Raw genomic sequence first — 27,540 nt, forward strand, 5'->3', positions numbered from 1 at the left:
TGGTGGTGTGTTGCCATCTGGATCCCCACTACCAAGCTCAGGGTGAGAGCGATTGTTAGGGCCACAGACCGGGGTGCAGTGGAGTGGGAGGGCCTGTGTCCCCTACCCCACTTCCCCAGAGAGGCAGCCCCTCACCTCTCCCGAGCCACCCCTTTTGGTGGCTAGCTGCTTACCTGCTGCCCTGCCCTGAACTGAGGGCTGGGCTTCCAAATTCTTTGTCTGTCTGCTGCCCTGTCCTGAACCAAGGGCTGGGCCTCTAAACTGCTTGTCTGCCTGCTGCCCTCCCCTGAACTGAGGGCAGGGCTTCCTAACTCATGGCTTGCCTTGAGCTGTGCCTTAAAGGGGATACAGACCCAGGGTCGCCTGACGGCAGAAGGGGCAAGCTGCAGCAGCCCACACCACCTAGAAGGGGCAACTGCTGTGGGCCAAGGACACTACAGCATCCCAGAATCATATTTGCTTTTTTTTTTTTTTGCAACGGCATCACACTGTTGACTCATACTTAGCTCGTGGTCCACTATAACTCCTAGGTCCCTTTCTACCATACTCCTTCCTAGACAGTCACTTCCCATTCTGTATGTGTGAAACTGATTGTTCCATCCTAAGTGGAGCACTTTGCACTTGTCTTTTTTAATTTTCATCCTGTTTACCTCAGACCATTTCTCCAATGTGGCCAGATTATTTTGAATTTTGACCCGATCCTCCAAAGAAGCTGCAATGCCTCCTAGCTTGGTATCATCTTCAAACTTAATAAGCGTAGTTTCTGTGCCAACATCTAAATCATTGATGAAGATATTGAACAGAACCAGTCCCAAAACAGACCCCTGTGGAATCCTGCTTGTTATACCTTTCCAACAGGATTGAGAACCATTAATAACTACTCTCTGAGCACGGTTATCAAGACAGTTTTGCACCCACATTATAGTAGCCCCATCTAAGATGCATTTGCCTAGTTTATTGATAAGAATATCATGTGAGATCACATCAAATGCCTCACTAAAGTCTAGGTATACCACATGCACCACTTCTCCCTTATCCACAAGGCTCGTTATCCTGTCAAAGAAAGCTATCAGATTGGTTTGACATGATTTGTTCTTTACAAATCCATCCTGGCTGTTCCCTATCACCTTACCTTCCACCTGTTTGCAGATGATTTCCTTAATTACTTACTCCATTATCTTTCCTGGCACAGAAGTTAAACTGACTGGTCTGTAGTTTCCTTCATTGTTCTTATTCCCCTTTTTATAGATGGGCACTATATTTGCCTTTTTGCAGTATTCTGGAATCTCTCCTGTCTCCCATGATTTTCCAATGATGATAGTTCAGATACCTCCTCTATCAGCTCCTTGAATATTCTAGGATGCATTTCATCAGGCCCTGGTGACTTGCAGACATCTAACTTTTCTAAGTGATTTTTAACTTGTTCTGCTTTTTTTATTTTATCTTATAAACCTACCCCATTCCCATTAGCATTCACTATGTTAGGCATTCCTTCTTCAGACTTCTCGGTGAAGACTGAAACAAAGAAGTCATTGAGCATCTCTGCTATTTCCAAGTTTCCTGTTACTGTTTCTCCTTCCTCAGTGAGCAATGGGCCTACCTTGTCCTCGGTCTTCCTCTTGCTTCTAAGGTATTTATTAGTAAGTCTTTTTGTTTCCCTTTATGCCTTTAGCTAGTTTGAGCTCATTTTGTGCCTTTGCCTTTCTAATCTTGCCCCTGCTTTCCTGTGTTGTTTGTCTATATTCATCCTTTGTAATTTGTCCTAGTTTCCATTTTTTATATGATTCCTTTTTTATTTTGAGATCATGCAAAATCTCCTGGTTAAGCCAAGGCGGTCTTTTGCCATATTTTCTATCTTTCCTACGCAGTGGAATAGATTGCTTTTGGGCCCTTGATAATGTCCCTTTGAAAAACTGCCAACTCTCCTCAGCTGTTTTTCCCCTCAGTCTTGCTTCCCAGGGGACCTTACCTATTAGCTCTCTGAGTTTACCAAAATCTGCCTCCCTGAAATCCATTGTCTCTATTTTGCTGTTCTCCCTTCTACCCTTCCTTAAAATTATGAACTCTATGATTTCATCATCACTTTCACCCAAGCTGCTTTCCACTTAGAATTCTCAATCAGTTCCTCCATGTTTGTTAAAATCAAATCTAGGACAGCTTCCCTCCTGGTAGGTTTTTCAACCTTCTGAAATAAAAAGTTGTCTCCAATGCAGTCCAATAACTTATTGGATAGTCTGTACCCTGCTGTGTTAGTTTCCCAACATACATCTGGATAGTTGAAGTCCCAAATCACCACCAAATCCTGGGCCCTGGATGATTTTGTTAATTGTTTAAAAAAAGGCTCATCCACGTCTTCCACCTGGGTAGGTGGCCTGTAGTAGTCTCCTAACAGGACATCACCCTTGTTTTTCACCCCTTTTAGACTAACCCAGAGACTCTCAACACATCCCTCTCCACCCCAGTCCAAGTATGTGTACATTTTTCATATACGGTAAGGTCTCAGAGTATATGACCCCGCTCTTACAAGTCCGACCCCATTCCTATTGTAAATTGTATACCATGATGTCCAGTTCTGCCAAACTCGCTCCCCTTGCCCTGGCTCACCCTCCCTCAGCTCCGCACAGCCCCAGAGCAGCTCCCCCCGAAATCCACTCACCACCCGCATGCAGCTCCGGCTAACGCCGAATGCCCATGCCTGTCTCTGGCTTACCACCACTCTCGCATGGCTGCAGCTCACCCCCCAGCCCCCGGCCCAGTTTAAACTGCCCACAAGCAACTTTGATTTAAGCTGCCGCCGCTGCCCCACACACCAGTGGATCAACCCCCTTGGCTCACAAGCTGCCCACTCGTCCCCCGCCCCACGTGGCTCCGATGCAACCCCTGTGCCAATTCACAAGCCTCCTGCCTCCCTCCCCCTGTGGCTCTGGTGCCACCCCCCAGCTCACAAGCTGCTCACTTGCCCACCCACTCCTGCCCTGCGCAGCTCTGCTGCAAACCCCTCTGGCTCACAAGCCATCCGCCTCCCTCCCCACTCCCGTGGCTCCAGTGCAACCCCTTGGCTCACAAGCTGCTCGTCCGTCCAGCCAGCCAGCCCGCCCCACCCTGTGCAGCTCCGATGCAACCCCCCTGCTAGCTCACCACCCACGCATGGCTCTGGTTCCGGCTCAAGTCCCCACCCCATTGCAGCCTGGCTCAACACCCATGCACATTTCCAACTCAACTCCACCCCTCACCCCCCTGCAGCCCTAACCCACCCCAAGGCTTAACCCTCCACAACTGTCACCCACAGCCCAGGACTTACCTTTCTGCTGCTTCCCTGGCTACAGAACATGTGTTCTGCTCAGGAAAAAGCCGGACCCCCACTTACGCGAAATCCGGGTATACCTGAGGGTGCATGGAATGGAACCCTCGCATACTCTGAGATGTCACTGTATAATGCAACACCTCCTCCCTTTTTTCTGTCTATCCTTCCTGAGCAAACTGTACCCTTCCATACTAACATTCCAATCATCCCACCAAGTTTCTGTGATCCTAACAATGTCATAATTATATTTATTTATTAGCACTTCCAGTTCTTCCTGCTTATTACCCATACTTCTTGCATTTGTATATAGGCATCTAAGATATTGATTTGATCTTGCCTCCCAGTTTTCCCTGACCCGCCTTGTACTCTGCCATTATAGCCTGTGCTCCCTCCCATTTCCTGGGACAATTGCCCCGACAATTGCTTAAGCCCCAGCATCTCTTTCATTACAAATTAATCACTGACTAAGTGAGAACTGCTCCTATTTTTCTTCTGCTCAGGATCATCAACCAGGTACATCTAAAGATTTATTCTCCCTTTGATGTGCACATACAGCTCCCCTAAACTTTGGGGCTGTCAACATCTATCAGACAGCACCACTGAAAAGCCACACTGAGACTGCAATGAATAAAGCTCGCCAACCTAACTGATAGGGATAATATCCATTGTAAATCTTGCACTTTGTGAGGCCTGCAAGATGTTCACAAACCCATCCTGATTTTCTTGTTCATTACAAGAAGTTGCTGATTAGTTTGGGTGAATAATTTCTATGAACAATTCTTTGACTACTTGATATTTGTGTTGTACAGCTTATTAGATAACTGAAGTATTATAAACCAGACAACAGCAAAAATGAAAAGTGACTGACAACACATTTCCCAGATGAATTTTCAGAGTACTAATTCTGCAGACTCAACATACTAAAATTGGCTGGATGTGCAACGAGTATAATGGAATATGTGGTGGCTTTCAAAATACCCAAGTATCAGCAACAATTAATTGGACATCATGAATCACAGCAAATCAAGTCTGGTATTGTATTAATGAAACCGGCTTTGTTTTTCACTCTTTAGCCAACTTACCAAACCTTTTCCATATTCTTTGAGTGAGGCATAAAAACATGGGGAGCTGCTGTTATACGTTTCATCTTCTTTGCTGTTTTTTACCTGATTTTTAATTAAACCTGGTCTTCAAATGAAGCTGAATTGGTAAAACATGCCAGAAAAAGTAATTAAATCTTCCACAAAGTGGTAGGTTGTGCTGACTCACATGATGGAAAAGGTTGCAGTACAATGTAGCAGAGTGTTAGCCGATTTCTCTCTCACATAATTTTAAGAGTCTGTAACAGTCCCACCTCACTGGTCATCACTGGGACAAAGCCCAAGGTGCACTATTACAGGGGGATGTCACACACATATGGCCTGTGCACAACACCTGCTCCTAAGTCATGGATGCTGGGTGGGGGAACTTGCACTACATTCTTCTATTTAATTTCTGTTGGGGAAAATCTGAAATTTCTCTCAAGGAAACAAAGGGTCTTTCATCAGGGAAAGCCCACACCCACAATGCTTAAGGTGACACAGTAGCAGAAGCATCTGAAATGTGTATCATTTCTCAGACATTATTGGCTCTCTCACATTGGCAGCACAGCTCCTCTTTCTCACCCTTCCAGCAGCACTCAGGCTGGAGAAGCATTGCCTGCTGTTATTGAGGGAACCTTTGGGTTAAGAACACACTCAAAGCTTTGTCTACACTTCTAAGTTTAAAGCATAGCCATGGGAGCACTGCCACAGCAGCTTTTTGATATGGCAGTGTGGTCACAGCATCAGTGCTGAAGGTGAGCTAGTCCCCTCACAAAGGTGGTTAACAGCACAGGGAGCCTGTTTACACTGGTGCTTTACAGAGCTGGAAGTTGCTATGCTGGGGGGTATTCTCCCACACCCCTAGGTGAGAAAGTTACAGCACATTCAAGTGGCATTGTAGACAAGTTCAAACACTGGAATTGACCAGCGTAGCTTTTCTCTCCTCAGTGCTTTGTATTGCTAATTTTAATTTTGGTAACTCACTGGGGTGGGGTGAGGCATGAGAAGAGAAAGGATGGTGAGATCATCACTGTGATTCCTCTCAAGAAAGGAGTGATTCTTTGCCAGCGTTTTACACTTCTGACAGCACACTCCCCTTCTAATCTTGAACACTCCCCAGGAATCCTGTTTCAAGCCTTTCAAGCCTTTCAAGCCTTGGGGTTTTTAAAGGACACCAAAGGACTTATCCTGAACACTCATGCCAAGACAATATGTAACAGAGATGAGGGTGAGACAACTAAGTTGTCTCTAGAGAATTTCAATACCTAGCAATGGGAATCAGATGCATTAATTCACTATGCCCATCTAAGGTGTGCACATTTAAATAAGTACCTGGTAATGGTCATAGTCCTCCGTGAATACTTTTAAGTTATAAAGTAATAAATGAGATCCCTCTGCTATATAAACTCATATAGAAGATCTATTATATATCTAATCCCTAGATCTCATTTACACAGTCACAGAACCACAGGGCTGGAAGGGACCTCAGGAGGTCATCTAGTCCAGCCTCCTGCTTCAAGCAGGATCAACCCCTTCTAAGTCATCCCAGCCAGGACCTTGTCCAGCTGGGACTTAAAAACCTCAAGGGATGGAGAATCCACCACCTCTCTAGGCAATGCATTCCAATGCTTCGCCACCTGCCTGGTGAAGAAGTTTTTCCTATCACCTTATAATTTAAACAACAGCCACTGAGGACTATGATAATGCTACGTACATTGTTACAACAGCTGAGCATTTAAAAAGACGTCAAGCAAATGATTTTTCAATATCCTAACATAACTAAAAAAGGGGTAAGTCAATTTAACTCAAACTTCTCAAGCACATTTTCGGTAGGAGACAGAATATGGAGTGTTCTAGCCAAAAATGAAAAACATTGAGGAAGTTACATAAGAGTGAAGATAAAACAAGATATTCCCAACTAAATCATGCCAGTTAGGGCTTTATCAAGCCAGGATTAAGCTCAGTGTGCAAGACATACTAATGGAGATGCTCTTCCTCCTACGTGACACACAATTTAGCACTTCTAAATGACTGTCCTTTGTGCCATACTTTGCCCTACCTGCACAGTAGGTATTGAATAATCCCTCCCTGCCATTCACAATGTGATGAGGGGTTGTTAATGTTAGGACAGAGGCTTGAATATGTAAAGCTCCTATATAATTATCATGCACTATTAATGCCAACACCTTATCAAACCTACTCAGGGCTTGTCACGCAGGGCTAGATACAGCTTCCAAAGAATCCAGGTGCATCCCAGAAACTTCTTAAGTGAAGCACCCACACCTTGAGCACGCTTAAAAAGAAGAAAATAAATTGACCTCCTGGACCTCTGTGTTGACGGTGTAAAACATCAGCTCCAATGGAAAACAACCCTAGCAAAGCTCCTCAGCCTGTCACAGAAATAGATGGAAGCATAGTCCATGTTAGGATACTCATACTGCTTAGGAATGGAAAATAGCTGGTGTGGTCAATGACTGGTGGACAGGAAGGAGATGGTCCCTGTCCTCACCAAACTCCAGTAAAGAAGCAGCTGGGCTGCAGAACTGAAGAAATTATTAATATGCCAGAAAGGGCTGATATTATCACAGGTGTGGAAATTCTTTAGTTTCAAATGAGCCCAAAGCAACTTACTAATTTAACAAACTGACATATGGACTCTAAATGCAGTATACTTCACCACCACTGAAATGCAGCCACTTCTAAGGTACAATGCAGCAGTTGTTCAGCAGCATATAACATTATAACAGAAGTGACAGAAACTTTAAGAAGAATTCTGTGCAATGCGACAGCTTGCCCTCACACCAGCAGATGAGCCAATAAGCAATGTGACATCCTTTGCTTTGTCTCTCTGAGGCTACGTCTACACGTGAAGCCAACATCGAAATAGCTTATTTCGATGTAGCAACATCGAAATAGGCTATTTCGATGAATAACGTCTACACGTCCTCCAGGGCTGGCAACGTCGACGTTCAACTTCGATGTTGCGCGGCACCACATCGAAATAGGCGCTGCGAGGGTACGTCTACACGCCAAAGTAGCACATCGAAATAAGGGTGCCAGGCACAGCTGCAGACAGGGTCACAGGGCGGACTCAACAGCAAGCCGCTCCCTTAAAGGGCCCCTCCCACACACAATTGCACTAAACAACACAAGATACACAGAGCCGACAACTGGTTGCAGACCCTGTGCCTGCAGCATGGATCCCCAGCTGCCGCAGCAGCAGCCAGAAGCCCTGGGCTAAGGGCTGCTGCCCACGGTGACCATAGAGCCCCGCAGGGGCTGGAGAGAGAGCATCTCTCAACCCCCCAGCTGATGGCCGCCATGGAGGACCCAGCAATTTCGACGTTGCGGGACGCAGATCGTCTACACGGTCCCTACTTCGACGTTGAACGTCGAAGTAGGGCGCTATTCTGATCCCCTCATGAGGTTAGCGACTTCGATGTCTCGCCGCCTAACGTCGAAGTTAACTTCGAAATAGCGCCCGACGCGTGTAGCCGCAACGGGCGCTATTTCGAAGTTAGTGCCACTACTTCGAAGTAGCGTGCACGTGTAGACACAGCTTGAGAGTGCTATGTCTAGCTGCACCTGGCAGGAGAGTCTAGGTAGGCAGAGTGCTTCTATGCCACGCTGGAATTTGGAAAGGAAGCTGTTTAACAGTTCAACTGTTGTGCAAAGTGCACTGGAATTTTTACTGACCCCAAGGTTAAGACATCTGTCCTATGTGAGAGGTAACACAGCCTTATTAGCCCATTCTCCTGCAACATCAGGCCTGGGACACTGATTCATATCAGAATCATATCATAGAATCCTAGGGCTGGAAGAGACCTCAGGAGGTCATCTAGTCCAGCCCCCTGCCTAAAGCAGGATCAACCCCAACTAAATCATCCCAGCCATGACTATGTCAAGCTGGGACTTACTCATTCTTTACTTGCTCCGTGGAGGAAGTCTAAGCTACTAAAAATCAGCAGGTATCAGAGAGGTAGCTGTGTTACTCTGTATCGTCGAGAACAACAAGAAGTCCTGTGGCACCTTATAGACCTACAGATAGACCCACTTCATCAGATGCATGAGTGGGCAGGGGGTGTTTCAGAGGAGTATTTTAAAGAGTGGGGTCCCAGTAAAAGGGAAGGCCACAGCTGACAAGGTCTATTCAGTCAGGGTGGAAATGGCCCATTATCAGTAGTACTTTTAAAAGTAGCAGTCCTCAACAAAAAAATTTCAAAATAAAATGCAGAGAGAAATCTCTCAGCTGCAATTCATTTGCAAATTTGACTCCATCAACTAAGGATTAAACAGAGATTGGGCATGACTGGCCCCTTACAAGAGCAGTTTCTCTGTGCTGGAAGTTCACACCTCCACATTAGAATCTGACAATGGGCCACATCCCCTCTGACTGATCTGACTTGTTTTTTTCTCCTCTCTTGATGCATACTACTGATAATGGGCCATTTCCACCCTGACGAATAGACCTTGTCAGATCTGGCCCTCCCTCTTACTGTGACCGCACTCTTCAAATAACTCCTCTGACCGCCCCCCCCCCCATGCATCTCATGAAGCGGGTCTTTGCCCACGAAAGCTTATGCTCCAAAATATCTGTTTGTCTATAACATGCCACAGGACTTCTTGTTCTCTAAAAACCAACACCATTTCCAGCAGAACCTGAATGTCTGACAACCCGTTAACCACTCACTAGAGTAGCCTGATCCTCTTCCGCTTATTAGCGCTGTCCAAGTCCCAGGCAGTACAGTGGCACAGAGGGACCAGGAGAAGCGCATGCGTTAGGTTCAGGATATGTGAAAAACATCCAGTGCCTGATGCTCTTTTCTTCAACACCCTCTAAGCTGGGACAATGTGAGTAGTAGCAGAAATGCCACTGTCTATGTCCAGGCAGTTACACTGCAGTATGCGCAGCAAAGTAGTGATATGAAGATGGACAGTAAACACAGGGCTCACACTTCAGCACAAAGGTACCTGAGCTCTCTTTTTCCCCCTCCATGGACAGCAACCATATCTATGACACTAAGCAATAACATAGTGAACAGAACAGGGTAATGTCCATGATTAGCAGACAGGTCACAACAGTGCTTTATTGTTCCACTAAGCACATTTTAACCCAAAAAGGACAAATCTACAGTTCTGAGTTGAAAGGCAGAAACAGACCTAAAAAAAGTTCTGTACAACACTAAAGCTTCATAGAACCTGCTAGTCCTGTGGCCTTAAGAGAGCTAGAAATTGCTCCTCTATAAAAATTATATTTTATAGGTGAGAAGAGGGGGGCAGTTCCAGGTAAATGCAGCAGGGATTCTCTGCAAGGAAAAATAAGGTAAGGATGGTTATTAAAGTCAGTGCTTTTTGTGTACCAGTACTGAGTTCTGGCACCTTGGCAACCCCAGCCATGGAATTGGCTGAGAAGGAGGGCGGAGAGCTGAATGAGAACCAGCTCCTCTTTTTTCTTTTCTTTTCTTAAAAAAAAAAAAGAAAAAGAAAAAAAAAAGTACTGTCAAAGGTAAATCATTAAGGGGCTTGAGCACATGACCTATGAGGAGAGGCTGAAGGATTTGGGCTTATTTAATGACAGAGAGATAGCCATGTTAGTCTGTATTCCATCAAAACAAAAAAGCAGTCATGTAGCTCTTTAAAGACTAACAAACAAATTATTTAAGTTTGCAGAAGAGAAGAGTGAGGGGTGATTTAATAGTAGCCTTCAACTTCCTGTAGGGGAGCTGTGAAGAGGATGGAGAGAAATTGTTACCAATGTTGACATGGCAGAACAAGGAGTAAAAGTCTGAAGTTAAAGAGGGAGAGGTAGGTTCGATATTAGGAAAAACTACTTCACTACAGTGAAGCACTGGAATGAGTTGCCTAGAGAGGTGGTGGATTCTCCATCCCTCGACATTTTTAAGTCCCAGCTTGACAAGGTCCTGTCTGGAATGACTTAGTGGGGGTGAGATCCTCCTTGAAGCAGGGGGCTGGACTCGATGACCTCCTGAGGTCCCTTCCAGCTCTATGATACTTATGTGCTGCTGCCGGACACAGTACTACAACTGAGGCCTAATCAGCAGAGTAGAGCGGAAGAATGATCTCTCGTGTATTGCTGACTACACTCCTGTTAATGCATCCCAGATTCATGTTTGCTTTTATTGCAACAGCGTCACATTGTTGACTCATATTTGGCTCATACTATGACCCCAAAATCTCCCTCCATAATACTCCTTCCTAGACAATAATTTCCCATTTTGTATGTATGAAGCTGATTGTTCCTTCCTAAGTGGAGCACTTTGCATTTCTCCTTATTAAACTTCATCCTGTTTAACACAGACCATTTCTCCAGTTTGTCTAAATCATTGTGAATTATGAGCCTAACCTTCATAGCAGTTGTAACCCCTCCCAGCTTGGTACATCTGCAAACTTAATAAGCGTACTGTCTGCAGCAGTACCTAAATCGTTGATGAAGATATTGAATAGAACTGGTCCCAAAACAGATTCTTGCATAACTCCACTTATTACAGCCTTCCAGCATGACTGCGAACCATTAATAACTACACTCTGAGAATGGTTGTCCAGCCAGTTGTGGCCCCATCTAAGTTGTATTTGCTTAATTTATTGATAAGATCATGTGAGATCGTGTCAAATATCTTACTAAAGTCTAGGTATGCCACATCCACTGCTTCTCCCTTATCCACAAGAATTGTTATCCCAGCAATAAAAGCTATCAGATTGGTCTGGCATGGTTTGTGCTTTACAAATCCATGCTGGCTTTTACTTATCACCTTATTTTCATCCAGATGTTTGCAGATAAATTCCTAAATTATTTGCTCCATTATCTTTCCTGGCACAGAAGTTAAACTGACTGGTCTGCAGTTTCCTGGGTTGTTCATTTTTCTCTTTTTATAGATGGGCACTATATTTGCTCTTTTCCAGTCTTCTGGAATCTCTCCTGACTTCCAGGACTTTTGAAAGATGATAGAGGAGATCTCTGAGCCTTTAGCTATTAGTTCCTTAAGTATTCTAGAATGGATTTCATCATTCATAAGCCCTGGTGACTTACAGACAGCTAATTTTTCTAAGTAATTTTTAACTTGTTCTTTTTTTATTTTATCCTCTAAACCTACCCCGTTCCCACTAGCATAAATTATGTTAGGCATTTCTGCATCGGTCTTCTTGGTGAAGACTGAAACAAAGAATTCATTAAGCACCTCACTCATTTCCTAGTTTCCTGATACTGTTTCTTCCTCCTCACTGAGTAGTGGGCCTAACCTGTCCTTGGTCTTTCTCTTACTTCTAACATATTTATAGAAAGATTTCTTGTTACCCTTTATGTCTCTAACTAGTTTAAACTCATTTTGTGCCTTGGCCTTTCTAATCTTGTTTGTTTATATTCATCTTTTGTAATTTCTCCTTATTTTCACTTTTTACATGACTCCTTTTTGATTTTGAGGTTCTGCAAGATCTCCTGGCTAAGCCAAGGTAGTCTTTTACCATACTTTCTATCCTTTCTATGGAGCAATATAGCTTGTTTTTGGGCCCTTAATAATGTCCCTTTGAAAAACAGCCAAATCTCTTCAGCTTTTTTTTCTTAATTCTGCTTCCCATGGGACCTTATCTATCAGCTCTCTGGGTTTACCAAAATTTGCTTTCCTGAAATACACTGTCTCTATTTTGCTATTCTCCCTTTCACTGTTTCTTAGAATCATGAAGTCTATGATTTCATGGTCACTTTCCACCTTCAAATTCTCAACAAGTACACCCCCCGCCTTTGTTAAAATGAAATCTAGAACTGCTTCCCCGCAGTAGTTTTTCCATATTCTGAAATAAAGAATTTATTAAGGCTCTACTCATACACAAGGGTGTTAGTCTTTGGTTTCACGGATTTCTGTCCAAGTGCAGTGGGAGTTGTAGCCAACAGCACCAGAACAATGAATTCTTTTGCTAGTGAAATCCCAAAAGTCGGCCCAATCAAGGGGAGCAAAATGTTAGCCTGAGCATCTTCCTACTGCTTCTTCCTTGCCAACTGGATCACCTTGTTCTCTGATACTTGTTCTTGCAGTGACTCCTCGGCCTGGGCTCATGGGAGCTCATGGGAATAAGGGGACTTGGAAGTAGGCGGGGTCCTTTCGAAAAGGAGCCCCATCTGGACGCGCCGCGTGGCGGCAAGGAGCGTCAATTTCGAAGCGCCGCTGCCGCCCGCATGCTAATGAAGCGCTGAATATGCATTTCAGCGCTTCATTAGTAAACTTCAAAATGGCCATTTGCATGGCCATTTCGAAGTTTGGGGCACGTGTAGACACGGCCAAGGACACACTGTTGACTCATAGCCAGCTTCTTGTCCACTGTAATGCCCAGGTCCTTTTCTGCAGAAGAAAACTGCCAGTTTGCCAGTTGGTCCCCAGCCTGTAGCAGTGCATCTTCTTCCACCCTAAGTGCAGGATTATGCACTTGTCCTTGTTGAACTTCATCAGATTTCTTTTGGCCCAGTCCTCCAATCTGTCTAGCTGTCTCTTGGCCCTATCCCTACCCTCCATCATATCTATCTCTTAGTGTTATCCATGAACTTGCTGAGGATGCAGTCCACCCCCTTATCCAGATAATTAATGAAGATATTGAACAAAACTGGCCTCTGGGGCGCTTGACTCGATACCAACTACCAACAAGACACCAAGGTGTTGATCACTATTCACTGAGACTGACAGACTAGTCAGCTTTCTTATAATCCATTCAGCCAATCTATATTTCTGTAACTGGTGGCATGAATACTGAGAGAGACCTTTTCAAAAGCTTTGCTAAAGTCAAGGTTTACCATGTCTGTCACTTTCCCTGTATACACAGAGCCAGTCATCTCATCACAGAAAGAAATTAGGTTGGACAGGCATGAGTTGCCCTTGATGATCCATGTATCCTATTCCTGATCACCTTCCTCTCCTTCACGTGTTTTAAAATGGATTCCGTGACAGCCTGCTGCATGATTTTTCTGGGGACTCAGGTAAGTCTGATTGGTTTGTAATCCCCCACTTCACCTTGTTCCCTGTTTAAAATATGGACACTACATTTTCCTTTTTTCCCATCACCCAGCTGCATTTAAAAAATAATGTCCAGTGTCTCAACAATTACAACTGCCAACTCTCTCAGCGCCCTTGGATGCATTGCATCCAGCACCAATGGACTTGTGCACATCCAGCTTTCCTACATAGTCCTTAACCTGTTCTTTCATCCCGAGGATTGCCCACTTCCTCCCCCACTGTGTTGTTCAGTGCAGTAGTGTGGGACCTGACCTTGTCTGTGAAGACTGAGGCAAATAAAATTGTTGCAGTTTTTTCACATTCTCTGTCGCTAGGTTGCCTCCCCCATTCAGTAAGTGTCCCATGCTACCCATGATCACCTTCTTGTTACCCTTCACATGCTTTGGTAGCTGCAACTCTAACTGTGCTTTGGTCTTCCTGCTTACACCCTGCATGCTTGACCATATTTCCCTTCACTGAATTCTCCTACCCACTGTGCTGTACCAGGGCTCCCCTCCAGTGCTCCCTGTGTGCTCTGCACTTGTGCGGCTGCTCAGGAGAGATTCACATGCCACTCAGCTGATTAACAGAGCATCCACAACTGGGTTCTTTATTTCTGCAGGTGGTACTCATCTGCACATGCCTCAGAGCATGTCAGAATTTATTCTGCACGTTGATAGAAAAGATTGAAGGGAACATGGCTCCCCTCTCCTGTAGGCAGGAAGTGAGGGAGGCTGGCCAGGAAGAATTTGAAGCTTTTTGCATCCACTGCCTGCCTATCCATGATCTAGCCCAAAGGCACCAGCAAAGTAAAAGAAAGTATTAATTTTTTTCAGGCTTGGAGAGAAAACACACAGTGATGTGGCAGGAAGGTTATATTGGCATGTGCTTACTGCATGACTGGTGAGCGAGTTGGGAATGAGCCACTAAGTTAGACTATCCATCTGAATGGATGGTGGCAGGACCTTTGCAGAGAGCCACACATGGTCACAAAGCAGGCTCAAACATGTTTTAGTGTTTTTGAATTGGCTTTACTGGGTCTGTTTTTCTTGTCCAGCCAAGCTGCCTGGTTCATCTCACTCAAACTTAAGAGGTCTCACTGGAGAAAAAAAACTGATAGTCAATGATTTAGAAACCTCTAAAAACGGCTCTTGGAACATGCTATCTCCTAAGCAGTAAGACAGCGAAATGAGACTGGAGCAGGGGAAGCAACCAAAGCTCTCAGTAGCTATAGGGTGAGATGCAGCAATTTGCAAGACAATCACTTCAGGGCAGCAGCTGCTTGGCACTGCAGTAGAAAACCCTGGAAAGCCCACTCCAGACAAGAATTCTAGGAAAAGAGGCTCTCCAGCTGCAACACAGACAGTGATTAGGAATGAAGGGGTCACCACAGAGATGGTGGTGGTGGAAGAAGTTAATTCTACATTCCAACTAGTAAAACCCTTCTCTAGACCTGACTCCCCTGGTGTCTTTGCTACCACCTCATCATCTTCTCTGCATCCCTGCGTAAGCCCCATCTAATTCATTCACACAACAGGTCGGTGGCAGACCCGGGAACCTGGCCCAGTTGTCAGCATTCCTGGGCCAGTGTGCTAGCCACTCAATCATGCACGTTAGCAGTAAATAATGGGACACTGCTTATTCTAGCTACAGGACTTGAATTTCTAAGTCTGTTACTTCAGGTCTTCACCCCCCAATACACTGAGCTATACTGGAAACTTTTAATTAAAATGATTTATATTGACTTATGGTGGGACAACAGTTTCTTTTGGCTCATTTCTAATTCTGATCTGCTGCAGCAAACCAAACTGGGACACAAAATACACGTGGCAAGAGTTAATGTAGGTACTGCTTTCACTTTAAGCAAGTTTTCTCTAAGTATATTCTTAGTGGAAACAGAATTAATATAAGACCATTGATTTCCCTTTAAAACCCATTTACTTTAGCTGCCACTGATGGCCAAAGAAAGTAGTATGATCCGTAATTATTAGCTGGCTGTGTTCCCAGCACTGAAAAGAAATCAGTTTTGTGATTAGATTAGGCTGCCAATATAACTGAAGTACTGCATCATGATGAAGCCCACAGACGTTGTAGGATAAAACCTCTCATAGAATGATACTGGTCTCAGGATGGCTGAGTGAAGGACAGCCCTCACAAAACAGGAAGACAGATTTCTCTGTGTGACAGCATCAGGGAGGCTACAGCTGGGGAGGGCCAGAGTTCTGAAGTGGTACACTATGAGGTAAATTCAAATTTATTAAAATTGATTTTGTAATGGTGCATTTTATAAATTTGAATCTGAGTATCCTCATTTCCCCACAGGCTCGCCACCAAGTTGACTTATTGCTGCCACACTCAATCGCCAAACACTGACTGCTGCAGCAGTGCATTGTGGGAACCTATTCAACTGTTCCACCAGCCCTGTAGCATTCTGGGTATTTTTGCTGGTGCAGCTTGTGAAAAATGCCCTGCAAGTGGTTGTGGGTATGTACATAAGAACATAAGAATGGCCATACTGGGTCAGACCAAAGGTCCATCCAGCCCAGTATCCCGTCTGCCGACAGTGGCCAATGCCAGGTGCCCCAGAGAAGGAGAACAGAAGACAATGATCAAGTGATTTATCTCCTGCCATCCAGCTCCTGCCATTGTACTGAAGGCTAGGGCACCATACTTTACCCCTGGCTAATAGCCATTTATGGACCTAACCTGCAAAAATTTATCAAGCTCTTTTTTAAACCCTAATAGAGTCCTGGCCTTCACAGCCTCCTCCGGCAAGGAGTTCCACAGGTTGACTGTGCGCTGTGTGAAGAAAAATTTCCTTTTATTAGTTTTGAACCTACTACCCATCAATTTCATTTGGTGTCCCCTAGTTCTTGTATTATGGGAAAAGGTAAATAATTTTTCTATGTTCACTTTCTCCACACCATTCATGATTTTATATACCTCTATCATATCACCCCTCAATCGCCTCTTTTCCAGACTGAAAAGTCCCAGTCTCTCTAGCCTCTCCCCATATGGGACCCGTTCCAAACCCCTAATCATCTTAGTCGCCCTTTTCTGTACCTTTTCTAATGCCAATATATCTTTTTTTGAGATGAGGAGACCACATCTGCACACAGTACTCAAGATGTGGGCGTACCATAGTTTTTTAGGGGAAGTATGATATCTTTTGTCTTATTATCGATCCCTTTTTTAATAATTCCTAACATCCTATTTGCTTTACTAACTGCCGCTGCACACTGCGTGGATGTCTTCAGAGAACTATCCACTGTAACTCCAAGATCCCTTTCCTGATCTGTCGTAGCTAAATTTGACCCCATCATGTTGTACGTGTAATTTGGGTTATTTTTTCCAATGTGCATTACCTTACACTTACCCACATTAAATTTCATTTGCCATTTTGCTGCCCAATCACTCAGTTTGCTGAGATCTTTTTGTAGTTCTTCACAATCCCTTTTGGTTTTGACTGTCCTGAACAACTTGGTGTCATCTGCAAACTTTGCCACCTCACTGCTTACCTCATTTTCTAGATCATTGATGAACAAGTTGAACAGGATTGGTCCCAGGACTGACCCCTGGGGAACACCACTAGTTACCCCCCTCCATTGTGGAAATTTACCATTTATTCCAACCCTTTGTTTTCTGTCTTTTAACCAATTCCCGATCCATGAAAGGATCTTTCCTCCTATCCCATGAACGCCTAATTTACATAAAAGCCTTTGGTGTGGGACCGTGTCAAAGGCTTTCTGGAAATCTAGGTATATTATGTCCACTGGGTGCCCCTTGTCCGCATGTTTATTAACCCCTTCAAAGAATTCTAACAGATTAGTTAGACATGACTTCCCTCTGCAGAAACCATGCTGACTTTTGCCCAACAATTCGTGCTCTTCTACGTGCCTTGCAATGTTATTCTTTACTTTATCATCTTCCCACATTGCTTTCCATGGGAGGGGGATGAGGGCAATGCAAATGGCCATTTTTCCAGGAGGAAGGAAGGAAAAGTAGAGCATCAACATAGATCTCCAACTTAATTTAAATCTCTTGCTTCTACAACTGAATTGGTTTTTATAATTGTAGCTGTAACTTAATTACCACAGAATTTACAAAAAGCAGCAGGTGTCTGAGTCTTCTCAAGTGGCCCTCCAGCCACTATCCCCCCCTCCCTTGATTACCTAAGATCCCTAAAAATAATACAGGAACAATGTAAGTCTTGAAGAAAGAGCAGGGTAGTAAATGTTTTGAAAAAAGAGATTTTTGTGGGGCAGGGTTTTTGGCTTCCCAGTCCGCTACACAGCTTCTGTGCCCTGGGATCATCCAGCAGTCTCTGTCTTCTCAACTGGCCCTCCACCTACTCTTCCCTGTGCTAAGAGGGCCAGAGCTTGAAGAAAGATGATAGAAAAGGTTAGGAAAAAGATTTGGGGGTTCTCAAACAGGATGGGGCTGAAATCTCTTGCTTTCATAACTAAAATACCAAAGACTTTACAAAAAGCAGCAGGTATCTGCAATGTGCTTAAAGTGTAGCAAGGTGTCTGTCTTCTCAACTGACCCTCTACCCACTCTTCACTACGTTAAGGGGAACAAAGCTTGAAGAAAGAGGATAGAAAAGGTTAGGGAAAAGATTTTTGGCTTCTCACTACACTACACAGAGTTTTCCCACACAGGGGGCGAGGTTTGCCAAATTTGAACAAGTGGTGGTGCTCAGGGGAGGGTTAGTAACAGAGAGGGAGCTGTGCTAGTCTATATACTATCAAAACAAAAAGCAGTCAAATAGCACTTTAAAGACTAGCAAAATAATTTATTAGGTGAGCTTTCGTGGGACAGACCCATTTCTCCAGACCACAGCCATACCAGAACAGACTCAATATTTAAGGCACAGAGAACAAAAACAGTAATCAAGGAGGACAAATCAGAAAAAAATGATCAAGGTGAGCAAATCAGAGAGTGGAGGGGTAAGGAAGGTCAAGAATTAGATTAACCCAAGTATGCAGACCAGCCCCTATAGTGACTCAGAAAATTCCCATCCCGGTTCGAACCACGTGTTAATGTGCCGAATTTGAATATAAAAGCCAGCTCGGCTGTTTCTCTTTGAATAGCAGTGTGAAAATTTTTTTTCAGTAACAAGCATACTCTTAAGTTATTAACAGAATGCCCCATTCCATTAAAATGTTGACTAACTGGTTTGTGGATCTGGAGAGTTTTGATGTCAGTTTTACACCCGTTAACCCTTTGTCTAAGGGAGTTAGAAGTCTGTCCAATATACAAAGCATCTGGGCATTGTTGGCACATGATGGCATATATGATTTTAGTAGAGGAGCATGAGAAGGTGCCCGTGATTCTGTGAGTAACCTGGTTAGGGCCCGTGATGGTATTTCCAGAGAAGATATGTGGACAAAGCTGGCAGCGGGCTTTGTTGCAAGGAAAGGTTCCAGGACTGGTATTCCTGGGGTACAGACTGGCTGTTTGCGAGGATCCTCATACGGTTGGGAGATTGTCTGTAGGAGAAAACAGTCCTCTCACCTAGGGCCTTCTGGAGTGTGGCATCCTGATTAAGGATAGGTAGTAGGTATTTAATGATTCATTGCAGTCGTTTGAGTTGGGGGCTGTAGGTGATGACCAGTGGTCTTCTGTTCTTGGCTTTTTTGGGCCGATCTTGGAGTAGTTGGTCTCTGGGTATTCGCCTGGCCCTGTTGATTTGTTTTTTTACTTCTTCTGGTAGGTAATTCAGGTTTATGAATGTTTGGTGAAGATCTTGTAGTTTTTGGTCTCTGTCAATTGGATCAGAGCAAATGCGATTGTATCTAAGAGCTGAACTGTAAACAATGGATCTAGTTATGTGTGCAGGATGGAAACTAGAAGGGTATAGGTAAGTATATTGATCAGTAGGTTTTCGGTACAGTGTGGTACTCATCAGGCCATCCTTGATTAGTACTGTAGTGTCCAGGAAGTGTATCTCTTGCATGGAGTAATCGAGGCATAAGGTGATGGTGAGGTGTAGATTGTTAAAGTCTCTGTGGAATTCTTCCACAGGTGAGGGTGGGGTGGATTGGAGGATGATGGGCCAGTTGAAATTGTTCCCTGAAAATCTTTTCATGCAAGGTGCGGGGACCGTGGTTGCAGAGCCTGTTGAAGTGTTCCCCCCAGTGGCCGCAAGTCCGTGAAAATATTTGTGGTTGGGGTTGAGGTTGGGGGCCAGTTGAAGCAGTCCCCTTCCCCCGGGCAGCAAGCCCCCAAAAATCTTAGCTGTCAGGGGAGATTTCCCCACACCCGTGCCAGTAAGTCCCTTAAAATCTTTCCCACCCTTGGAGCCCTCACCACGCGCAAGCCAGGACATGGTGCTGCCTGGCAGCATGATTGGCACTGAACAGCAGGCATGTCCTTTTATAGGGTTGGGGGCTAGCCATGTGATGTGGGTAGGCACAGGAAAGAACCCGACTGCATGGTGGCTGTGCAGGAGGGAGGGGGGCCCTGCGCAAATGTAAAACCATGGAAAAGATGTTTCTTGGCCTCTCTTTCATGAATGACCCCCACCCCCCACTGTCTAGCTGCCACATGGTGCACCCTGGTAGGGGCTGGCACCAGTGCTGAAAAGAAAATTCAAGTGCTCAGCTTGCAGCCAGAGACAACCATGAACTCCACGTTGGGGCTATTTTAAATGGGTAAATGTGCTCACAGTGCTGATAGCAAAGAAAGAAAGAATACAAGCACCACCCCACAGCCATGGGCTTTCTGGTGCTGAATTCAAATTCGTGGGCTACGTGTTGCCCAATTCCTGAGCACCTGAGCTGTGTCTACACTACAGCGATCTTTCAAATGAAACAGAGAGCGAGCTGTGTTAATCCGTTTTGAAATTTTATTGGAGTACAGACTACAGAGAGAAATTTTAAAATTGGAATTATTATTCAAATTTGACAGATTAACATGTGGTATGAACACAGACATCAATTACCTCATGCATTACAAGGACTGTGCCTTTCCTTTGATGTTTGTATTTATCTCAGGAAGGACACAACTTTCCCCCTCTCCTCATTCAGTCCTATTTGATTTGTCAGTTTTTATTGCAATGCTTTTTGCTCCTCTGTACTTATAAATGTCAATCTGTATTGGAAATGAGACTTATCTGATGAAGTGAGCCTCTTCCATGAAAGCTCATCACTGAAAAAATCATTTTGTTAGTCTTTAAAGTGCTACATTTCTGCTGTTTTGTTTTCTTTCGAAAGAAGGTCTTCCGGAAGATCTCTTCTGAAAAAACTTATTTTGAAAGACTGCCTCCACAGACAAAACAGTGGATAGAAAGATTGAGCCACTTCAACAGAGAGTGTCCTCACAGCCCCTGCTCTTTTTCAAGAATAGGCCAGGCATTAAAAAATCGGGCATCATGAGGATTGCTCTTTTGAAAAAAAGGGCCAGCAGAGCATCGCCACATGCTTTTTTTTTTTTTTTCTAAAGAAGCTTTTGAAAGGTGGAACTCTTCCTGATCCGGGAGCAGAAGAGGGCTTCTTGAAGAAGACCCGTGTTCTTTTATTTTGGATTAAAAGAGCGTATTTTGTGTGTAGACACTCTGTATGCTCTTTCAAAAAAAGGGTAGATTTTCCAAAAGAACTTGCTAGTGCAGACACAGCCCTGGAGAGCAGTGGAGATGGAAGTGGCCAGAACAGAGCACTGTGGGACATTGTGGGATACATATGGGACACCTCTGGAGGCTAATGAACTCGATTTTAACACATGGCACTTCTACACTGGCCTTCATAGAATCACAGGGCTGTAAGGGACCTCAGGAGGTCATCTAGTCCAGTTCCCTGCTTCAAGTTGGATCAACCCCAACTAAGTCATCCCAGCCAGGACCTTGTCAAGCTGGGACTTAAAAACCTCTAGGGATGGAGAATCCACCACCTCTCTAGGCAATGCATTCCATTCACTCAGACTTTTAAACATGAACTTGATGCTACACTCAGACGGTTTCAATGATGTTATGATATCGATATTAGTGCTCACTTAATTGAGTTAATGGTATTTAAAGCGAAGACAGTGATGTTGTAATATCGAGCTTACTGCCATAAATTCAAATTTATCTCATAGTGTATACTTAGCCTCTGTCTCTGGCATTGGGCTGGCTGGTTCTTGCTCACATGCTAAGGTCTAATCAGTCATCTTAAACACAACAGTACATGCCCTCAATGGTCCTGCCTAGGGACATACCTCATCACTACCACAACTGCCTTACTGCTCAGAGAAAACATCACAACTTTACCTCTGCCCAAAGCCAGGTGCCAGTTTGACAGTGCCATCTCCCCCATTGTCCCATCCCCTTCCATTGCATAGGGTATGCCATGCATTGACCAGCTACACAATGCCCGATTTTTATGTATTACTAAAACATAACATATTAAGTCACTGATCTTTGCTTAGTATTGTGTGCTTATCCCAGATACTTGTTGCATTCACCCATGTCCCTTGTCTTATACCTATACTCTATTAGCTTTGTATACACCTAGGAATGTACGAGGGTATGAAGAAGGTATTAGGACCCACCCAGAACAAGATGGCACCTCTGAAATCCAAATCTGGTGAAGTCATCGCTGACAAAGCCAAACAGATGGAGCGCTGGGTTGAGCACTACTCCGAGCTGTACTCACGCGAGAATGTTGTGGTTGATGCAGCCCTCGATGCCATCAAGCTCCTACCAGTAATGGATGAACTGGACCAAGAGCCGACTGTGGATGAACTGAAGACAGCCATCGACAGCATTGCAGCTGGAAAGGCCCCTGGTCAGGATGGTATACCACCAGAGGTAATCAAATGTGCTGCGGACACACTCCTGGAACCACTGCATGAGCTACTGTGCCTGTGCTGGAATGAGGGTGAGGTTCCACCGGATATGCGTGATGCTAACATTGTAACATTGTATAAGAACAAAGGAGACAGAAGCGACTGCAACAACTACCGTGGAATCTCCCTCCTAAGCGTCACTGGTAAACTGTTCGCTCGCGTCATCCTTGGCAGACCCAGAAGATTGCTGAGAGGGTGTACCCCGAATCGCAGTGCGGATTCCGCGCAGCGAGGTCTACCGTTGACATGGTCTTCCCCCTAAGGCAGCTGCAGGAGAAGTGCAGGGAGCAGAGAAAGCCACTCTACATAGCCTTCATCAACTTGACCAAGGCTTTTGACTTGGTCAGCAGGGATGGTCTGTTCAAACTGCTCCACAAGATAGGCTGTCCTCCACGGTTACTCAAGATGATCCAGTCGTTCCACGAAAACATGAGAGGAACCATCCAATATGACGGTGCATTATTGGATGCTTTCAGAATCAGGAGCGGCGTCAAACAAGGATGCGTGCTTGCTTCGACATTGTTTGGGATCTTCTTCACACTCCTCCTGAAGCATGCCTTTGGATCTTCAACAGAGGGCATCTTGCTGCACACAAGATCTGATGGGAAACTGTTTAACCTTGCATGGCTGAAAGCTAAGTCTAAAGTGCGAGAAGTCCTCATCAGAGACATGCTGTTCGCAGACGATGCTGCTGTAGTGTCTCCCACAGAAGACCATCTTCAAAAACTGCTGGATCGGTTCTCCAAAGCGTGCAAGGACTTTGGGCTTACCATCAGCCTAAAGAAGACGAACGTACTCGGTCAGGATGTTGCTGAATCCCCATCAATCAGCACTGTCAACTATACGTTAGAGGTCGTCCACGAGTTCGTTTACCTTGGGTCCACCATCACTGACACCCTGTCGTTGGACACTGAGCTAAATAGAAGGATCGGAAAAGCGGCCACAACTCTGTCCAGACTCAGCAAGAGAGTGTGGAATAACAACAAGCTGTACACTCACACCAAAATGCAAGTCTACAGAGCCTGCATCCTCAGCACCCTCCTTTATGGCAGCAAGACTTGGACCCTGTATGCCCGTCAGGAAAAGAGGCTGAACGTCTTCCACTTGCGCTGCCTCAGGCGCATCCTTGGAATATCATGGAAGGACAGAGTGACCAACACCGCCATCCTCGAGCAAGCTGGAATCCCAACCATGCACACCCTCCTCAGGCAGCATCGACTCCACTGGCTTGGCCATGTCCACAGGATGAACGATGGAAGGATTCCAAAAGATATCCTGTATGGTGAGCTAGCCTCTGGCAAAAGACCTCCCGGACGCCCCCAGTTGCACTACAAAGATGTCTGCAAGAGAGACCTCAGAGAGGTAGACATCGAGCTGGACAACTGGGAAGATCTAGCAGACGACCGCAGCAGATGGAGGCAGGGGTTACACAAGGGCCTTCAGAAGGGCGAGTTGAAGATCAGACAGCTAGCAGAGGAGAAGCGAGCGCACAGAAAGCACAATAAGGACTTGCCAGACACCCACTACATCTGCAAGAGATGCAGCAAGGACTGTCACTCTCGTGTGGGTCTTTATAGTCACAATAGACGCTGTAAATGAAGTCCTCAATTGAAACTTTAAAGGGCACTATCCATAGTCTATGCAGACTGAAGGATGCCTACTACTACACCTAGGATGACCATATCTCCCTGTTTCGGACAGGAAGATATGGCAGGGAGGGGTGGCTCCTCCAAGCCCCGGGGAGCTGGGAAGGAGGAGGCAGACATTGGTGATCCCCTGGATCCCTGGGGAAGCAGCAGCCGCCAACAATCCCTGGGAGCCCTAGGAAAGCATCAGCCCCCAGTGCTCCCTACGTCCTGAGGAAGCAGCAGCTGCCTAAGCTTCCTGGAGGCTCAGGGAAGTGAAGTTGGGACACCTTTTTGGTGTCCCAAATACGGGACCATCCCACCCAGTACAGGACGGATGGTCACGCTATACACACCTAGCCCGCAGGGGCATACAGCTGTAAAAACAAAATCATGAAAAAGAGAAACATCACCACATGTAACATATAAATACTACCAACAGCAAACAAATCAACTAGAAGAGTTGACAGAACAAATACATTGTTATGCAAAATTGAGAGAAATAACTGGAGAGGCAAATTTCACTGTGACAGACTCTTAGCTGGGTTTTTAGACAGTTTACGGGATGACCTACAGAACTCCTCCTCCTCTCTGTCTATAAATATTTCTCTGATCTCAGGGTGGGCATTCAAAACAGCTCTTTTTTCCTTTCATCACTGATAAAAGCTTGTTCTGAAAAGTAATTCTTCTCTCCCAGTATATGAAAGTCCAGTTGCTTGTGAACATTACTGTGACTCCTTTTATGCAGTATTCTGGTAGATCCTCCACAGACTTTTCTGCAGTGGCACAAAAAACTCCTGCTATTAGAATGGCGGTTTCCCTGAGAGCATCAATCTTTCTGATCACACTCCAGGAGGGAACATGCTTGCTTCTCCTAATGCTGTACTGAAATTCTACAATGGGTGGAGGATCTGTTTCTCCTCCTTCAGAATACAGTGTGATGAGTGCCCTCTTCATAATCTGTGCTAAAGACCTTCCCACAGATCCTGGACTGACAGCCACTCTGTGCTGCTCCAGTGAAATGAATGAGACCACACAGACTGTAAATCAGAGCATAATAGTTACGTAAAGCCTGTTATGCCCACTGGTGCATAGGGCAGTAATGTAGGTCCTCCACTTCTGTCTTTCACCATTTTCTCCAGTGTATCCCAGTTGTAGCTCATTCTTTTCATGTCTGCCTCAGCAGTATGCTGCCATGTTGTCTTGGGCCTCTCACGTTTCCATCGTCCTTCGGACATCCGTGAAGTGCTATCCTTACAATGGCATCTGCCTCCCTTCTCATCATGTGCCCCATCCATCTCCAGCATCTTCTCATGGCGACAGTGGTCATGTCCTCCTGGTGGCATCGCAGGATCATGGTCGGAGATTGTCTTTGGTCAAAAGATGCAAAGTATCTTGTGAAGGTGAGTGGTGTGAAAGGACAAGAACTTGGCAAGGTCGCATTCTGTCATCCACTAGCACTCTGAGCTGTATAGTAGTGTTCATATGACACAGCTCTGGTACAGCTTAAGTTTGGTGTGAACACTGTACTGTGCAGATCTTTACTTTTAGTTTTCTGTTTACTTATGTTTACCGTAACTGTGTAGATCTTCATACATTGTTCATACTTCTGAGGACATTACTGGCCTTGCTTAGTCTGCTCGGGAGGTCGTTTTTGGTGCCTCCATCAAGGCAGATGATGCTGCCTAAGTGCGTAAAGCTGCCTGTGCTGGGTAAGTCTGCATCATCTATGTTGATTGGTGCTGGTGAATCTACGTTGAGAGGGTATAATCCGATCAGAGCATCACTGGACCTTAATATATCTCCTAATGCTAAAAAGTTCCTCAGAGTACAGCAGGGAGAGGGTACTCATGTTTCAATAAATTCAATAATTTTCTGTATTAGATTTTGTTTACTAAAATGCTCAGTCCAGGGAACTTAATGCCTAGTTTAATTTAAGGACTGTTTGATCTAATTACTCATGCTTTTCTTAAATAATAAATGAAAGCCTCTTCAATTGTTTTGCTTTCCTTTTTGTCTGCAAATCCTAACGTTTCTAATAAGTAAATGTTGCTGGGCAAGCTCTACAAACAGTTAACCATACAGAGTCACCGCTGATCATGCTTTTGAAAACAGATTTTACCCTTTCCTTGACTTTTCATTGCGGATCTGTGCACAAGAGCTTAGGGCTTGTCACTTAGCAACAAGCATTGAGCCACAAGTGGCTATGGAGACTGAAATCATTTTCATGATTTTCCTAACCAAGTACCACAGCACAATACAGTAAACTCTCGACTGAACAGACTAATGGGGGAAGGGGTGTCTGCTATTACTGAAAGTCCATTAAATCCGAGGATTTACCGCCCACCCACCCCTGCCAGGCTCCCTTAGCCCCAGTCATCCCCGTCCAAAAACAAACACAAAAAGCCCCGCCGTGCACCCCCGCCACTGGAAGAGCCATTGGATTCTGCTATGTGGCTGGGACCCTCCCAGAACAGCTGGAAGTGCTGCACATGGCTGGAGGAGCTGCAGCCAGAGCTGCCACGCTGCACGTGGCTGAAGGCGCCCTGCCGCTGGAGCGTCTGCGCGCTCCTCCCACTAGGGTGGGCACGTACATGAGTGTCAGTCTGCTCGTGTATGCCTCCCACCCCAGTGGGAGCAGCGCATGGCCGCGCCAGCACAGGAGATGGTGGCTCTTACAGGCTGCGGCAGCGTAAATCTCTTATTAACTTTGTTTTTGTTTTTGAGGTTTGGGGGTGATTTTATGGACCTCAGTGGACTTCGGGAACAATGGACGTCCCCCCCATTGTTCCAGACGTCTGCTATACCAGGGTCCGTAAAAATCAAGGGTTTACTGTACCTAAAGAGACCAAAAACTCCAGCAAACATTTCCTCACACCTGTCTATTTCTCAAAAGGCAATTTTTTATTAGCAGAGTTATATGCCTAATAAATTTGATTTCAGAATTGGATCTTCTGTTTTTCAGCCCAATGTTTCTGACAGAGATCTCGCCAAGGCATTTCTCTGCCTCCATGGTTGGCTGAAATTGGCACATTCCTTAAGTCATCTACATGTACAAAGGAGATGGGAGATGTCTCTTCTGCTCAGTTTCAGAATGAAACATATGAAGGTGATGGGTGAAGGGGAATATATAAAGGGCTGCAGTTCCTGTAAAAGGGTTTTGCTCCTATGAGATTTGTTACTGTACAAAAATTCTGATACAAGGCAGCAAACACCAGGAGTTTGGATTGATCTCTAGGCTTAAAGCCCTGAGTCAAAAATATTAAGTTAGCCTGAGTTCATTTATTCTAAACCTAGAACTGGAGAGTTCATCAGACTGGGCTCCAGCCCCCTGATACTTATAAGGAAAAAAGGCAAAGACATGGAGTGATATTTTGGGGCAGCTTTAATTTAGCATCCTCATGAATGGCAGATCCTCTAACAAGTCACAACTTACATTTTTATCAGAAGGTTCCAGCAGAACTCCATTACCAATTATGGCTCTAACCTTTTGCCACAGAGGACTATGTTAGAGATTTATGAAGATTAGCAACATGACAAACTGTGAAATCAGGTCTTGAAGCTTCATTGCTTAGCTGGGGGGGTGGGGGAGAGGGGATTTGCTGCAAATAGTAGAATCTGATGTAGTAACCTTCATATTTTCAGAGATAACAATTCTGCAGCAAATTACCCAGAATGTTGACACTTGTAGGGAAGCAATCCCATTG

At 45.0% G+C, this 27,540-nt stretch overlaps 1 protein-coding gene across 8 annotated transcripts in view; it reads right to left on the reverse strand.

Annotated features, from left to right (window-relative positions):
- The window catches only part of SLC8A1 (solute carrier family 8 member A1), a 392,824-nt gene that overhangs the window by 143,866 nt on the left and 221,418 nt on the right, over positions 1-27,540 (reverse strand). The gene's annotated exons all lie outside the window — the stretch shown is intronic.

The sequence above is a fragment of the Carettochelys insculpta genome, chromosome 3 (genome assembly GCF_033958435.1).
Source record: "Carettochelys insculpta isolate YL-2023 chromosome 3, ASM3395843v1, whole genome shotgun sequence".
NCBI classification, from domain to species: Eukaryota; Metazoa; Chordata; order Testudines; family Carettochelyidae; genus Carettochelys; species Carettochelys insculpta.